At 33.6% G+C, this 17,500-nt stretch overlaps 1 protein-coding gene across 1 annotated transcript in view; it reads right to left on the bottom strand.

Moving 5' to 3' along the window:
- Positions 1-13,695: 13,695 nt before the first annotated feature.
- LOC144962722 (uncharacterized) overlaps positions 13,696-17,500 on the bottom strand; it is a 143,522-nt gene continuing 139,717 nt past the window's right edge. The window contains exon 19 of the mRNA XM_078895916.1: positions 13,696-17,500. This exon is cut by the window's right edge and continues 787 nt beyond it. The gene's annotated coding sequence lies outside the window, so the exon portion shown is untranslated.

Raw genomic sequence — 17,500 nt, forward strand, 5'->3', positions numbered from 1 at the left:
AAAAATATTAAATCTTGTTCCATTCACTAAACTATTTCTGGCCGATTCATACGATCCGGTGACTCGGAAAGCAAGCTGCCGACTCCTACGATTCGCTTCTGGTATCCGGGTTCCCGGTGAATAAATATCGGGCCTTCACAGCTCAAACAGGGACTTACAGGTCTGGAACCGGGCAAAAACAAATGACACTACATAAGATTATGCCTTTACTTGACGTGTACTTATTTTGGGTTAGACAATCAAAATTGTTGTGGGATCATTGTTGTAACGGAAATACTCTAAAACAAATACGAAAACATTCTCCATTACAACAATATAACATTAGAATAAGCCCATAATTACGTTCGCTTATCAGACCTGCTAATAATATGTGTACCTTGCCTTGACTGCATTGAAATAAATAACAATGTGAAATTGAATGTAAGTTTCAATTTAATATACGAAAAGAGATAAAATTGTTCATAAGGGGGATACCCGAAACGTCCATTTTATATGTTTTCGTATATTAAATTGAAGCTTACATTCAATTTCACATTGTTATTTATTTCTTCAAGCTTCGAGCAGCCACATTTACCTTAACTGCATTGTGACATGTTGATATAATCTTTTCATTTCAGTTCCAGATCAGGAGATACAGCAGGAGCAAACACTATAAAAACATGACTGAATGAACTCGCATTATTCCATACTAACCCTACCACTGCACATGGAGTGGTTTTAGAAATCCGGTTAACTAATAGTACGAGGGATGGAACATTTACAACGCATGGGTACATCTTTATAATTAGGTCATCTTTTCAAACAAAGTATCTCGATCCTGTTAACCATTGGAAAAAAAAGCCTAACAAATACAACAAAAGGCGTATTCGCCGCACACAAATTTAGATGGTCTTGAACTCAAGTCATAGGCAGTAAACGCACATGAAAGCAACTCGAAATTAAAAACAACAAAATTGAACAACTTTTATTATAATTTCTTGGATTAAAAACATCCTTCAATACAAAAATGTCCGCTAAAGATGTTAGATTATCTTGTTTAAATCATGAATCCAAATATTAAGAACAGACACTTTGTAAACAAACTTTATATACTGATCACGGAAAAGACAAATAATGTAAATATTTTTACACTGAGCAATAATAAACATTGAGACTCTATACTATTTTGAAAACAACAACAACACATTTTGCCCTGATCAGGAGGAATCCAAAATCAATACAATCGTTTCTTTAAAATTAACTCAACCAACCACGGTGGGCAAAAACCTGGACACAAAGTCATCATGGAGTCAGTAGCAGTTTACATATTTATCTTCCCCTTCGCCTTGTTCACCATGATCGGATTTTTATTCCTTCTTCAGTCTTTTCTAGAAAAGCTCATCGACAGTTGCAAGAAGACCCAATGTCGTGGAACACTGAAGGGAGCAGCCATCATGTTTCTGGCCGTACTCTTGGAAATATTATCGGTACCCGTGACTCTGATTCTCATTCTGATCACTTTCGTCATTTTTATCATGATGATGTTCATGCGTACTATTCTATTCTTCGCTTTAGTTTTCTTCTCGAGCCCGTTTTTCCCAATCTTGTTTATCACGTTGCTGGCCTATGCAATGTTTCATTATTGAGTGGTATTCACTGTAGAATCACTCTCTCCATACCGAATATTTCCCGTATTTTTCCCCAAAACATCATATCTTACGAACGTAATTTTTTTTTCATGTTGTGACCGGTATAAATAAATAATGCTATAAATATTATTGTTCAGCAAAATAAGCTTTACAACACAGCATTAATTTCTTATAACACACACAAACAATTTCTTCAAATTTTGTGATTCACTTAAGAAATCAGAAAGAGAAAAACATTGGGTGTAGCGTAAAGAATATGAAGATTGACTAATAGTTGGCAAGGAGAGAGTTAAAATCCACAAGTAAATCTTGAGGGAAAATTGACGGAAATCCGAAATGTGCCGCACCGTCTCAATCTGGATTCATCTCGAAATGGACTGGAAGAAACAAAATGAGATTCAAGTTGAAATCATTGGAATTAGAAATTTGAAGGTGTTGAAGTTAAATAAACAAAAATGGTACTCTTTCATTAAGGAGATGCTAAACTGTAGAAGATGTGGACTGTAAAAAAGTAATAAACAAAAATGAATATAAGAGATTCAAAAAAGAATAGAATACCAAACATGGAACATTTCGGGCACAAAACCCTTCTACAGAAACAAAAAATAACAACATCTTCTTCTTCTTTCAGCTTATCTAGTCTTTGGGCTCCCCTTTTTCGTCTTTCCCGCTAGTTGTAAGTCCAATACTTTCCTTCCCACGTATTCCCTCTCTCGTCTCTATACATGTCCGAACCATTTCAATCTTGTCTTCTCTCGTCTTAATTGATACATACTTCACTTCAGTCAACCTTCGAATTCGTTCATTTCTCACTTTATCTTTTCTTGTCCAGCAAAGTGACCATCTCAACATCCTCATTTCTGCCACCTCAGCTTCTTTATCTTGTTTATATGCTGTAGCTGCTGTCTCTAGTCCATATCACATTGCTGGTCTTACAACTGTTGTATATATTTTCCCCTTCAGCTTTGCGGAAATTCGTTTGGCACACATAACTCCAGTTACCTTCCTCCAATTATTCCAGCCTGTCTGTATCCTCTTCTTAACCTCCATCTCATTGCCCCCATCTCCTTGTACAGTTGTTCCTAAATATTTGAATTGGTTTGTCTCTGGCGCATCCTCTTCTCCTATCTTTATTGGTGGTCCTGCTCTCCGTTGTCCGATGCACAAATACTCTGTCTTCGATCTGCTTACCCTTAATCCCCTTCTTTCCAACACCCATCTCCGTCCTTCCAGTTCCTTTTCTGCCTCAGCTTTTGTATCATTCAAAAGTACTAAGTCATCCGCATACAGCATGTCCATGATGCTTCTCACCGAATGGGTTCTGTTAGAACATGAATTACTATTGCAAACAGCAGTGGGCTGAGAGCAGATCCCTGGTGTAATAACAATAACAACATAAATACATTGATTAAAAATAGGCTATCTGGGTTTTAGCTAATGTATTTATGTTTTTTGTTTGTTTTGTTGGGGTTTTTTTGTTTTTTTTATATGTTTTTGTCAGCTGAAAAAAGAGTTTAGAGCCCGAAACGTTCCGTGGTCGTTTTGTTTCTGTTTTGAAGCTGTTATATCCATTTTTGTTTTATACTCTATTATTTTAATTTTCTAATTTAATTTTATATCAGGCTTACTCCAATAAAACCCTTTTAAGACGATTGGTCACATAATATAATGTTGTTTATTCACCAAAGTAACATCTCGCCATCTAAAAATTTCGACCATAAACAAAGTTTTCACTTACCATATTTAAAAAAAAAACGAAATGGAGTCAATATGACATTGTGAAAACTACTCTATTTATTAATTTCTTGATCAATGACACATGCAGGAGTCAATTCTATTCCGACAGGAGATTATCATCATTTACTAAGACCTTAAAATAGAAATATATGTTTTTCTCTCTTTGAATAAAAAGAGTAAAAGCAAAGATAATCTTGTATGAAGTTGAAATAAAGAAATGTACCTTTATCAGAATTAGAAAAAAAATCGTATTCTACGTTATTGCTTCAATTTAAAAAAATAATAACATTTAAAATTGAATGAGTAATACGAAATTCAGTTTCAAAATGTTGTGGCTCATATCATTAAATATGATGAACTTATTCGTATTCATTCCACACATTAATTGCTAATCTTAACATTTCTCGCCAAGCGTTCTAACCAGTTAAATCCCGTACCCTTGGAAAACAGGTATTTAAACATTTATTGGCCAGGACACTCGTCTTTCAAAATATCGATCGATAAAATGACCTTCATCTTAGCAAAAGCTCTCTAACCCAAGACCTTGCCAAGATGAGGGTCATTTAAACGCTTTGATATTTGATGGACGAATTTTTTTTTGGCCATATTTGTAAATACCTGTCTTTCACGGCTGTTAACAGTTTTAGAGTCCAATGCGTCTCCAATGGGCTTCTTGATTTCCACAGCATGAATTTGCCTGTTACTTTTCTGTCTGGAAGCTGATTTACACTGTGGGTGTCCCAAAATAATTGAGTTGCGGGATAGACTAGCGTCCTATCCAAAGAGTTTCAAGCTATTGCTACCGTATGTTTAACACCATAGAAAAAGGGAATAACCGACTCTATATGAGACCTATGGCTCTGATGCAGGAGTCTTTCAGAGTCATTAGACCCATGGAGCAGGAGTTTATCTCGGTTTCTATAGCGTGAGACGGACAATAGCAATTGCTTGCTTTCCTTTGGATAGGACGCTAGTCTATTGCAAAGCACATTCCCCCAAATCTAACAGACTCAGCTAGCCATCCACTGCTGGGTAGACAGGGGGATCTCGACTGCACCCGGGATCGATCCCGGTCCCTTTCATATAATATATAAACATATATATGATGCTTTCAAGGTGTTCTAATAAGAATATGTGGAATTGAACTGATATTTTCACCCACCTCTGTAGATTATGTAATATTATCGTGTCATTGAGACTCATGCAATTGTGGAAAATAATAATAATAGCGCAACTTACCACGTAAGAAAGGGAATCGTGTGTAGTTTATCGGGAAACAATGATAAACGCGATTACTTCCCTTGCATAGCATCGTTATCGATTCTTAATTTTTATTTTTATCCTCTCCTCAACTTTGGAGAAGTTGAATAGTTTTAGGTAATCGATGATGGTGGGCGTTTATCATTACTTATTATCAATATCAGACTTTTCGCCTTAACATGCATCTGTGCTATGTGTAGGAAAGAGAATAATACCGTCTTTATCAAGATTTTTTTTCTCACAAAAAATTGCAAGTCAAAGTTTAAAACCATAGCACAACTAGCTATATAGATACGGAACGGGACTGGTTTTTAAATAATATAGACTTTCCAAAAATGTTCATTTTAACACACAACCTTTGCCTTGTGTGCTTATTTATTATATATATAGACTAGCGCAATATCCAATAGTTATGCTCAATGCGCTCTACAAGAGTTCCGACGTCAACAGCAACAGTGAACATGGCATGAATGACATATGACAATGAGTTATACACACGGTACCGATTTTACATTAGTATGGGGAGAAAATGCAAGTTAGAGGGTATTCCTGGTAATCAACTTTTCGCCGTCGACTGACGATTGAACTTCAGCCCACAGGTGACAAGCCAAACGTCATCAACTTGGCCACAAAGCCATTTTAATTGGTAATTTTTTTATGGCACATGTCCGCCTTTTACTTTTATCATTAGCTAATATTTATTTGTTTCATGAACTGTAGATTAGATACTGTTGAAAATAATGTTTATACAGCCTTCCGTGGTGCTACCATGGTGGAGAAGACAAAGTTTTGTTTCTTTATTCCTTTATAAACAAGAAGATTCTAATTTTCATTATTTGGATCAAAACTTTGAGCAATTAAAATGCATTAACAATTTAACTACATATTAAGCGACTTAGATAGCACTTTGTCAGTTCAAAATCAAAAGTCGTCACAAAGCATACAACCCAAATATGTGTTTCTTACACTCAATAGAAGGAATGAAGTTGACCTCAGTCAGTTCTTTGTTAATGCTTTTAGACTGCCAATTGGGTGATAAGTTCTCACTTAAGTCCCTCTAACGTAGCGTGGCATGCTTACAATATAAGGTGGTGCCAGAACCAGAAGAAAATTACTTAAAACATGCGAGATTTGTAAATACAAAAGAAAGAAAAACTTAAGGAAAAGACTTACTCAAATAAGTAAGAGGCGGTATATACCATTTCTGTTTTTTTAATTTTTTAAATGCTGTAATCCATTTTTAAAAGATGGATACGGTGCCAGGATCAACCAATATAGCCACGCCCCTGTGTCACGATAAAGGTTGGCGGGCGACACTGTGACAGTTATACTGAAACGCATAGCATCAATAGATTTGCGGAGTTACAGTCCATGACTGCAAGGTACCTTTCTAGTAGAAGGTTTTTGATTTATTTTTTAGAATAACAGACGCTTGGGGGAATAGAAGACCGCAGAATAAACTATATTTGTCATAGAAACTTTAAGATGCACCAATTACAACAATGCACTAAGTCATGCTTACTCTGAATAAGAAGCTTAGAGCAATACTTGTCTCTGCTGCATATTGTTTGTGTTTTTATGAGATTTTTTTTTTTGGAAGGGGGGGGGGGACTGTGCTGGTGTTTGTGTTTTCCTTTTTTGTTGTTTATTTTTGGGAGGGGGGAGGGGTTGGGTTTTTTTAGGAGTTGTGTGGCGCTTGCAACACTTGTAGGTCATTTCAGTGCGAGTCAAAGGGAAAATAATTGAGTAAAAGTTGTCAAGTCAGGCAAAGATGACTATCTAGCTCAAATACGGAACAGAGGATTCCGCGACAATTCCATCAATATGCCTTTTTTGATATTATGACCTGATAGTCCCATCCATAATGCACAAGACTGGATCCCACTATGGAGAATGCATTCAAATGTTTACAAAGTACAATAAATTCAAAACTGAGAACATAACAGACACGTGATTTTGATAGACAGATTTTCACTTTTTACAAAAAGGGACTAGACCTATATATATTTGACTGCTTCCCACTCAGTTAAGGATCCCCAACAGAACCTGTAAAAACCGAGCAATCTCACTCCAGAACAAGGAGAGCATTATAGAAATAGAAAACAAATTTAGGAGGATAGAATGCACAGCAAAAAAAACCCATCAAAACGGTTGAATTTCAACACGGAATCAACCATGTTTTTAGTTGAAGAAGGAAAGTAACAAAATTTGCCGTTTATTGTCAAATTATCAATTTTATTTGATGTAATTTTTTTCAACACAATAATGAAAACAAACAAAACAAAATGTCAGATAGCCTCCTGTGATTTGACAATTATTCTATAAGGCATCATCTACAAAGAAAACAACAGGCGAATGTAAAAATAGAACATTTTAGATTTTTGTAGAAAACAATCGATTTCTGTTCTTTACTTTTGTTTGTTTTTTGTTTTTAAGGGTTTTACGGCGCTTGCTACACATTTAGGTTATATCAGCGCCAGTAAAAAGGAAGAAAATGGGATAGTAAAAAGTTCTAGAATTACAATTAAAGCACCCAAGAAAAAGTAAGACAAAGGGGAACTGGGAACAAATAGGAATCAGATGTAGATTCCAAGATCATACCACCAATGTACTCAGTTTGAAATCACCTACAAGTCTCATCCAGACACAAGCACAAAATCCAACAAAGAGGAACACACTCAAATGCTTACATTATACATTCAAAATAATAATAATAATACTTAACAGAGAGATGATTTACAAGGGAAAAAATATCATCTCCCACTCCGGCCAGCGCCAGGACAAATCCAAGTAATCTCATTCCGAGACAAAGACAGAAAGCATTTTGGAAAACAGATATAAGGGGATAGAAGACACAGTATGTACCTCCCTGCCCGCTATGGGAGGTCAGGATCCCCACCCAATCTTTACTTTTGAACCACTGTCTAAAGTGCTTTTGAAACAAAACAAAGATGCGTAGTAAAGTAAAATATAAAGAAAATAAAACATAATGATGTGCTCAGGCTAAATCAAACATAAATAAACCTCATCTCAAAAACAACTCACCTAATTTTTATAATATTTTAAAGTAAAGCAAAAGTAAATTCATTAAAATTTCATATAACCAGATACCTATAATCTAGCCCGCTGAAATTATCAATTTTAGACATTTACTTTGATAATTTTGTTTTTGACATTCCTTACTTCTTTACAAATAGATGTTCCACTTTATTTATTTTTAACATGAGTTTTATATAGAGCAATATCACTCGAAGTCTCAACGCGTTTTACAAGGGGTCCCGACTAACAGCACCATTGAACATGTAGAACGAGACAAGACAATTAAAATTATAGTAAATAATCTATAAAAGAAGGAATACTATAACAATCTAAAGTCTTCTTGAGTTTTAGTAATTTAAAAGTGTTATAACCATACCCTTAACAGTTAACTGCCGTACTCTGGAAAACGTGTATTTTAAAAATTTGGCCAGAAAACTCATCCTTCAGATATCAGTCGATTTAAATTACCATCATCTTGGCAAAAACTCTCAAACCTGATATTTGAAGGACGAGTGTTCTGGCCTAATTCTTAAATAAATACAGAGCACAGCAGTTAAATGGTTAAAAAGGCCTTAGCCAATCATTACGGTAGATCATTTAGATCGGTTGATCCTCTAGTTTTCCGACCTTATCTAAAAATACGTGAAAAATTATTTAAAATAAAGAACGCATAATTATCACAATTTATACCAGGTTTGTAAAGTCTTCAGCATTTGAATAAATAGATACTTTCTTCAGCTTAAAAAAAATTATTGTTGAATGGGTTTCCATCGTATCAAAGTTTTATAGTTCGGGTGGGTGCTTAACACAAACTTGGATTTCACCTTGTCGTATTATTTCACCATATTATTTTATCAATTTTAAATAGTTCGTTTTTTAAAAAAAGGAAAAATACATTCCGCGCTCTTTATTGTGCAGATGATTTGGACTTGATAAATATGATGAATTCAAATGGTTGATGACAATATTATCTAATTGCAAGCTTGATATAATTTTTTTGTAACCGTTTCATTGTTAAGTATTAGGATTATTTTTTCTTTACATTTAATTTTCTCCTTTTGATATATTATGACATTCACAATAATTCAAGATGGATAATCTTAAATTCTGCATTTTTTGTGTTCTATTTTAGCATTTAAAATCAGGAAGCTAAAATTACCTCATGCTAAATCAACACGCTATTATAAACTTCTTTGTTGATTTAATAGAAAGTATTAAAATTAGATCATGTTTATTCAAATCTGACGTCTTTCAGTGAGTTAATACTAGAAGATTATATAAAAATAAAATCAACTTGTAACTGTAAATGTCATGGAAATTAGTAAAATCATTATCATGTGCTTAACCATTAAAAATATGCATTGGTAATGGTAAAGTGGTGAGATGTACATCACAAAAATATGATAGTGAAATGTACATCAAAATTATATTATATGATTGACAAGCATAATACAATTGCAATCACGATTTCATAGTAACATCTTCGACATGTGACATCTCATTGCAAGAATTCAAAATTATAAAAGTTGATTTTACAATATTAACAGTATGGTACAGAAATGGTGACTGATGATAATATTCCCTTCACGATTCATTTCTTAAGGTAGCATAAATAGCCAGATTGGAGTTATTTTACTGTGCTCTGACAAAACAGATTTTCTCATTTTGGCCAGAAAACTTTCCTTTCAAATGTTGAATGATTATTAAATTGCCAATAAAGTCACAAACATTTTCCTTCGAAGTTGTCTCAGTTTGAGACTTTCTGAACAGTTGAGGTTCATAGCAATCGCTGAATCTTTGAATAAATAGTTTTTAATTGTTTTTTTTTGTTTTGGCTTTGTTTTGGTTTTGTTTTTGATTGTTGCCAAAAAAGTGTTTTGTCAGGATACGGATGGATTGGATGAATGGCGAATGTGGCGAAAACAGACACCGATGATGATGAGGTTGCTTATGAGGAAAATTCCAATGCGATAGCTGATTATTATAATGAAGATGTTGAAGATTACGACGACAACGATGATAATGATGATGATGATGATCGCGATGGTGGTGATACTGAGGTTAATATTATTTTAAATTTCTGTTCGACACAAATAAATATAAAGATAATCGCATAAAGTAAATTAGGATGAAACTGCGTTCAGGACGGATGACGTGCATTGTGACTATATGACTGTTACAATGATGATAAAAATTTTAAAATGATGAGGATGATGATGGTGTTGATCATGATGATGATGATGATGATAATAATAAAATAAAAATTAAAAAAAAAAAATAAATAAATAAATAAATAAATAAAAAAATAAAAAAAAAAAAAAATAATAATATAATAATAATAATAATAAATAATAATAATAATAATAATAATAATAATAATATAATAATAATAATAATAATATAATAACAATAATAATAATAATAATACTAAGAAGAAGAAGAAGAAGAAGAAGAAGAAGAAGAAGAAGAAGAAGATGAAGAAGAACTCCATTCAATCTATATTGTACTATATTCACGACTCATTATTATTTTAAATAATAGACTTTTCATTTTAATCAGCTTATACAATTTTAGTGAGTAAAATTGAAGAAGGATCAACAATAGAAACAGACATACTTTCGGCAATGAACTTAAATGTAAAAAATGACGACGACGATTTGAAGAGATGTACAATATCTACAAAGAAAAAGTGATTATTTCTAGGACCCTAAATTTTCAAATTTGTGCTTGACACAGCGGCCTAAAGCACCAGTGTCATAGGACATGAATCATAATTTGGAAATGTATTGATATTACTGACAATTTAATTCAGAAAAGTGAGTGGAGCAGGCACTTATGTTGATAATAACAAGAAATGAAGTGAGTAGGAGAGTGCCAAAAGTCAATAGAGAATAAAAATGTCGCGGCGATGGGGGCTCGAATCCGCGATCATACTGGTACGACATTTCCGCCTGTCCGGGGAGAGCGTGGCTCTACTGGCTGAGTTATCCACGCGGGTTCGAGCCCCTATCGCCGCCACGAAATTTTCATTCTCTATTTTGTCTTCTGGCACTACTCACTTCGTTTCTTGACAATTGAACCATCGATACAAGACAGACAATGTTTCCTACCTCGTATCATCATATTTCAAATTGCCCATTTCTAAATCTTTTTTTGATGATTTTCCACATCTTAAATTTCTTGTGTACGGACCATCAAAAGACAGGGTGTCCAGTGAAAGAAGACTGGACCAAAAACATTTTAAGTCATAACAGAAATTGGAATACCCGAATCCTTCCCCCAAAGGATCCATATCGCCATTTTTATATAGAGCTACAGAGGAAATAGAGATGTGTCAAAAACAGAGAATAAAAATAGCATTGTTCAGGCAGTCAAACTAGGGACCCAACTGGTACGGCACTCATTGCCTACTTGAGAGAAAGAGAGAAATTTGCGAGCGAACGCACTAGTAAAAAGACGCAATTGTATTATCAGTTTTCATTTATCACTTCTCTGGTTCCTTTATATTATCATCATTGATATAAGTGCTCACTCCAAGCTTTATCTGAATTTATAAACAAGCGTAATGTCAATGTAAGCATAGCCCTATATTTGGATTTGGCAACACATTTTACCTGCTGTTTTGATTTTGAATTATTAAGAAAGGACGTACACCGTCATATACCTATTTCGTATAAATCATGTTATTTTAAGTGTTTTCACTTTTCTGCAATCAATCGAAGCGTGTTATTTAAATTCATAGTTACCAACACCATTATCCAACTACGACCATGCCATTATGATGAAAGAACTAACATTTTCTCTCGATAATTATATAAAATTAACAATAAAGACACAGTAATCTGACAGCCGCGATATTATTGTCTCAGGTAGTATTCGAATCGGCAAATTCTGGACGCTTCTTGAAATACTAAATATAAAAAGCAACGTTTTCATAAAAACAATAAACAAAGTAGGAATGAAACTAATTAGAGTTTCTGTAAGTAAAGAACATACTTGTCTTGTGGTAAATAGGCCGCATTCATGTGGTGCAAACTTGCAATATTTCGCTTGAATGAAAAGTATTTTTCGAAGTCAAGAGAGAACAGAGGTAGCTCCGAGCAGCAGCCTATTTTATGGTCCATCTGAAGGCAACTATGCAATGTAATATGTAATGTTACTGATTAATACAACAGGGAGAATTCACAAAGTGCCCAATGGCGCTACTAATTGAAAGACAATTAAACACAAAACACCTGAACTATTACTACTCAAAAGCCTCCTGAATAGGATTTATTTTTCTCCAAAATTTTCCTAAAACTACAGAGCTCGGGGGCGTCTTTCTTTTCTTTATCTAATTTGTTCCATACTTTTGGGGCCCCGAAAGAGAAATGTTTTTAGTTAGATAAGTTTACATATGGGAATATCGTTAATCAGTCATTAATTTTGGGATAGTAGGAGTGGTCTAGCAGGTGTATACAATTTAAGATACCCTTAGAGATAAGGTAGCGCTATAACATTTTGTCGTTTGATGAGCATTGTGATATTTTTTTGAAAGCCACTCTGTCTTTAACAGGAAGCTAATGGAAAACCTAATTAAAACCAGAACCTAATTAAGATCTAAAAGAAACCTGTACAGAGGACAATGAATGATTGCAAGTACACACACACACACACACACACACGATGACCCATTAAATGGAATATTTGAAAGAATATAAAAAGATCACATTTACTGATCATCTCCCTTCTGACTGTGAAACATTGACTTTACCTGGACTTTATTACACAACAAAAAGTAAGTCATCATATCGGCCAGCGAAGTAGGAAGCAAATGTGGTTGAACATCGTTGTCTGGGATGAAATTTTAACACGTTATTATCGTGAAAAAAGTGAATGCACTTAATTCAGCCTAAATGTAAACTTTTTGTTTTTTTAAATAAATGAAATAAAGATTAACCTAAATTGGTAAAGGGTTTTTAATATGCAGTATCTTTATCAGTAAATAAAAGAAGACTATAATAACAAGAGAATATTGAAGATATGATATTAAAGTTTTGCAAGAGTAGATTGTAACAAAATTCTGTCAAGCCATCGTTCTCCCCCAAGACCAATGGCATAAACAACAGGTCTGTAAATGTAAACAACATTTTTTATTGTATGTCATGTTGAATTATAGCAGTAATTATCCTTTTGTTATTGAAAGGCCCGGTTTCATGATACATACATACACTCAACACTTACATTCAAACACACACACACATATATATATATATATATATATATATATATATATATATATATATATATATATAAAAGCACACACATACACACATAGAAACACCCTGAAATCCTCCGAAAAAAAGGACCGACAAACGTTATAATATAATATGTCAGGATCTACTACGATAAAGCAAGTCGTGGTTTCAAGCCAGCACGTGTTATTTCATTCTCTTCAGTTCGGAGTGATTTGCCTGATGAAGATGGAGTATAAGCTAAAAAATATAATCATACTGTTTCTTGCACATTGTCAATAAATACCCTGGGTGCAGGAAAGTTATGTCATATGCAGATAGATGAACCAACTAATAACTTGATAACATTGAAAACCTGATGTAAAACGATTGTTGTTTTATAAAACTGGTGCAGTCGTACAGTGACTCAAATAACGTATGTATATATTTAATCACAGATTGATTTTCATATTGATTTATGATAACACTTCCGTACTCTGAAAAAAAATACAGGTTTTAAAATAATTTGGCAAAAATACTCGTCCTTCAAACAGTGAAGGACTAGTTTTGTGGCCAAAGTTTTATAAACGCGTTTATTTCAAAGTACGACAGAACAGTTAATGGCGTTATGAATTTGGCATGATAAAGAAACAAAACAATTGTATTTACAAGACATTCTGTCTGTTAATTCTATTTTAAAAATATGAAAACATGAGAATAAAAGATCATTTGATATACTGACTAATGCATTCGTTTTTGCCATAATTGTATGTGTCTGTGCCCGTAGCTTTTTTATGTTAAAAATAATTTCTTTCATATTTTATTTGTGTGTCAATCGTCTTATTAGCGTCTAAGGTAAGGAAAAGTTAATGCGTAATATTTGCCTATATAAATTCCCCCTATTAGCAACTATGACTTTTGAGTTTTGAGTTTTAGAAAAATTGTGAAAAATAGTTGTTTTTTTTTAATTAAAAAAAAAATAGTAAGTTCCAGCATAGATATATGCACAGTTTTGTCTGGAGTATTTTGACCGATAATTTGGCCACAACAGAGGGTTATCTCAAATTGTTGAAAACTGAACGGGTGATACAAAAATTAAAGAAAAAATAATGATAATCTCCGATAGACATTTAACTGTCTCCATTTCAACGAAGGATCAAATTTGGATCGGTACGAGGCCAAATAGTTTGTCCAATACAATCCAAGTCCACTGAAATTGGATGATATAATATATTTGGATGAATTTAAGGGACAGCATGGATTATTCTACCAAGGAAACTGTGCCAGGCTTATCGTCATCAGCTAAAATAGTCAAAGCACGAGAAAATATAGTTTGAGAAGGATCCCATATTATTAGATTTAAGGTTAAATGTGCTACATAATGTCTTGAGTTTATTCTCTTGAATCTAGCTGGCCTTTGGGCAATTGGGTTCTTTCTTTTATATTCCAGAACTTAATTTGCAACTTGATAGCCAAGAGCAAACCAATAAATATAAAAAATATACTTTTTTCTAGTCAGTAACTAGCCATTTTTGGATAGAATATCAGAGGTCAAAATCCGTCTTTATTGACAAAGTTGAGACCAGGGCAAAAGTCACAATATGAAACTTTCTGATCTAAACAATATGGAGCCACCGGGTTTTATCCCTCAACCCGAAACGTACTGAAAACTATGATTCTAGCTCCTTGAATAAGACACGAGAATACTGCGGAGTACTTTCCGACAGGTCTAATACTATACACTCATACTTTAATACGACTGGTTAGACACCTAAGTCTGAAAATATTCCGACGAAACAGAAAACAATATCAGGTTTGTCTGAATCTGTGTTATTTTGGATTTTAATGAACATTAATAGTATTAAACATTAACCGGGTAACGTCAGCCTGTGTATAATTCTATGCGCTCATTTTTGATAACGGCTGTTTAGGCAAAACTTTTACCTTATAATACATTAATATGTCAAGATGACCCATGAATTGTCAAAGAGTTTTTGGTTTTGTTTTTAATGGTTTTACGGCGTTTGCAACACATTTAGGTCATATCAGATCAGTAAAAATAAGAAAATGGGATAGTTAAAAGTTGTAGAAATACAATTAAAGCACACAAGAAAAAGGAAGACAAAGGGGAATTGGTTCGAATATGAAACAAATGTAGATTCCAAGAGCACACTATCAAAGCACTTAGTTTGAGATCACCTAAAAGTCTCATTCAGACACAAGCACAGGTCTCCACTAAGAGGAATACACTCAAATGTTTACAAATCATATATAATACATAAACGAAACATGATACAGCGAATAACAGAGAGATGATTTACAAGTAAAAAGATTTCATCCCCCCAAAATAACTATACATTTGACTGTTTCCCTCTTAGTCAGGGTATCCGGTCAGGGCCAGGACAAAACCAAATAATATCATTCCAAGGCAAAAACAGAAAGACAATTGGAAAACAGATATAGTGGGATAGAAGAGACAGTAATGTACCTCCCTGCCCACTATGGGAGGCCAGGGACCCCACCCATAATTGTCAAAGAGTTTTAAACTCGAGACCTCTTTGAAATATCAGATTTTACACATTTTGACAAGTCAATCAACGTGAATTAGCAATTGCACAGCCAACATGGAGAACATTAATTTGTGTTTTTTAGTGTATGGCGATATGGCTATTTGGAATCGAATGGAATATCCGTTTAAAGGATAGGATGATGAATCAAATGATAGCAGTGAGAACTTAAATCAGTGGCAACGAAAGTGAATAACGTGAATTCGTATACAATATTTTCACAACGTCTGGTTTTGACTGTTTGAATTCAAAATATAAATAATAATAATAAAAAATGTACATTTATATAGCTCTTATGCCGAAGCTTCGAAGAAAAATGATAAATGATTTATGATAAGCATATTATAATATTATGATACATTTAGTAACACTATACACATTCTGATAACAAAATGTTCAAGTCGGTTTATAATGATAGCGATATTCTAATAAATATAAATTAAAAATAATATGCAAATGTTAAAAAAATGAGGTAATGTGAATCCGATCAGTGTAGAAGCATCAAATATATGTTGCTAATGAATATGATATTAATTATATATTATAGCCTGTGTGCTGAAATGGACAACTCGTCATTTTATCGAAAGGACAAATGTCAATAATTTTGAGTGTTGAATGGTAAAGAAGTTTTAAAATTTTCTCTTTGGAATTCTATGAAATAACCCCTGAAATTGCCTAGAGCAAAACAGAATAAGAGTTAGATTCCTTCTTATTATGATTTTCTTCTTTACCTTTTTTCTTTGTGTGGCACATACACATTTTCAGGATTTTTATTAATTGATGTCATGATCACCAACGGCCGTCAGGGTACGATGTGACTGCGTTCTGCTCCTACATTGTAAATAGGTCATGGACCTTAAATTACAATAAATAATGCTTTAGATAATGTAAAGCATTTCGTGTGATAATAGTGTATTTGTATCTTGCCCTATATATGCAGAGAGATTCTTGATGCAAGAACAGCCTGGTCTATAAGCTTCAACAAGCAGATCCAGTCCAAACGTGACTAAAATATAATATTGTTTTCATCATTATATTTTTCCACTACAAATGCATTCCCTGTCTATAGGGAGCTGTCTGAAATAAGATGTTTTCGTCAATTTATCAACAATGAATTGCCTGTGTTACAACACATTGTCCGGATAATGTCATTATCAACAGAATATATAGTATTGAAAATGTCTCCTTCTGGAACCCTCTAAAATAATACATCTGTTTGCCTTTTGGAGCCATCTCATAACTTAAAGGAAAAAGAATTATGTCACAACAAAATCATAACCTCCATGGCCATAAAACTTAACATTATTTTTTTTAGTCCACAGTTCTCGTTTTTCTAGTCTTCAAGTATAGCACTCTTGTTTTACGTCCATCTTTAAATATAAAGATTTCACTCCATCCTGAGAAATATTAGACTGCCCTTTCTAAGTGATGTTAATAAATAACGTTGTTATAAAACAAGCAGTTTGTAAGTTGGGAACATATCAATGTATATCTTGAATTCTTTGAGGTCAAAATAATTATCATTTCGAGCTCTTTCTTGTTTGTACGTAGCTTCAATTTACTGTTTAATTGGCTTCATTTACGATGCTGTCCATCCAAAATATTTGGGAATACATTTTCCATTGTTAATTGGACGTTTGAAGATAATTAATTTGGATTCGATCATCAATACCATTGGACCTGTAGTGTATGCATGCAGTGAATCCATATATCTGTGTTTATCACAACTCCTGGAAATGAATTTACACGAGTTTAGCTCTGATGCATTTTTGACATGTCAGTCATTGATTGCCAAAATTAACAAACACAATAATGGTATTGTTTTGTTGTAGCGAGGTGTTACAAAAGATCCAGAATACGCTTCAACAATCGTAACGTCACTTCCCTCGTAATGACGCATGGTAACTTAGTAACTGGCTCTAAACTATCGGGACAATGGCGGACGCCCTTATGAAATATTTCTCCCACGAGCATAAAAGCGTATCCAGAGGAAAAAAAAAAAACATTATAAATCTGATCATGTTTTGACTTTTACACATTCTGATCACAAGACATA

Source organism: Berghia stephanieae, chromosome 1, assembly GCF_034508935.2.
Source record: "Berghia stephanieae isolate SIO BIC M18660-M18661 chromosome 1, UCSD_Bste_1.3, whole genome shotgun sequence".
Taxonomy (NCBI): Eukaryota; Metazoa; Mollusca; class Gastropoda; order Nudibranchia; family Aeolidiidae; genus Berghia; species Berghia stephanieae.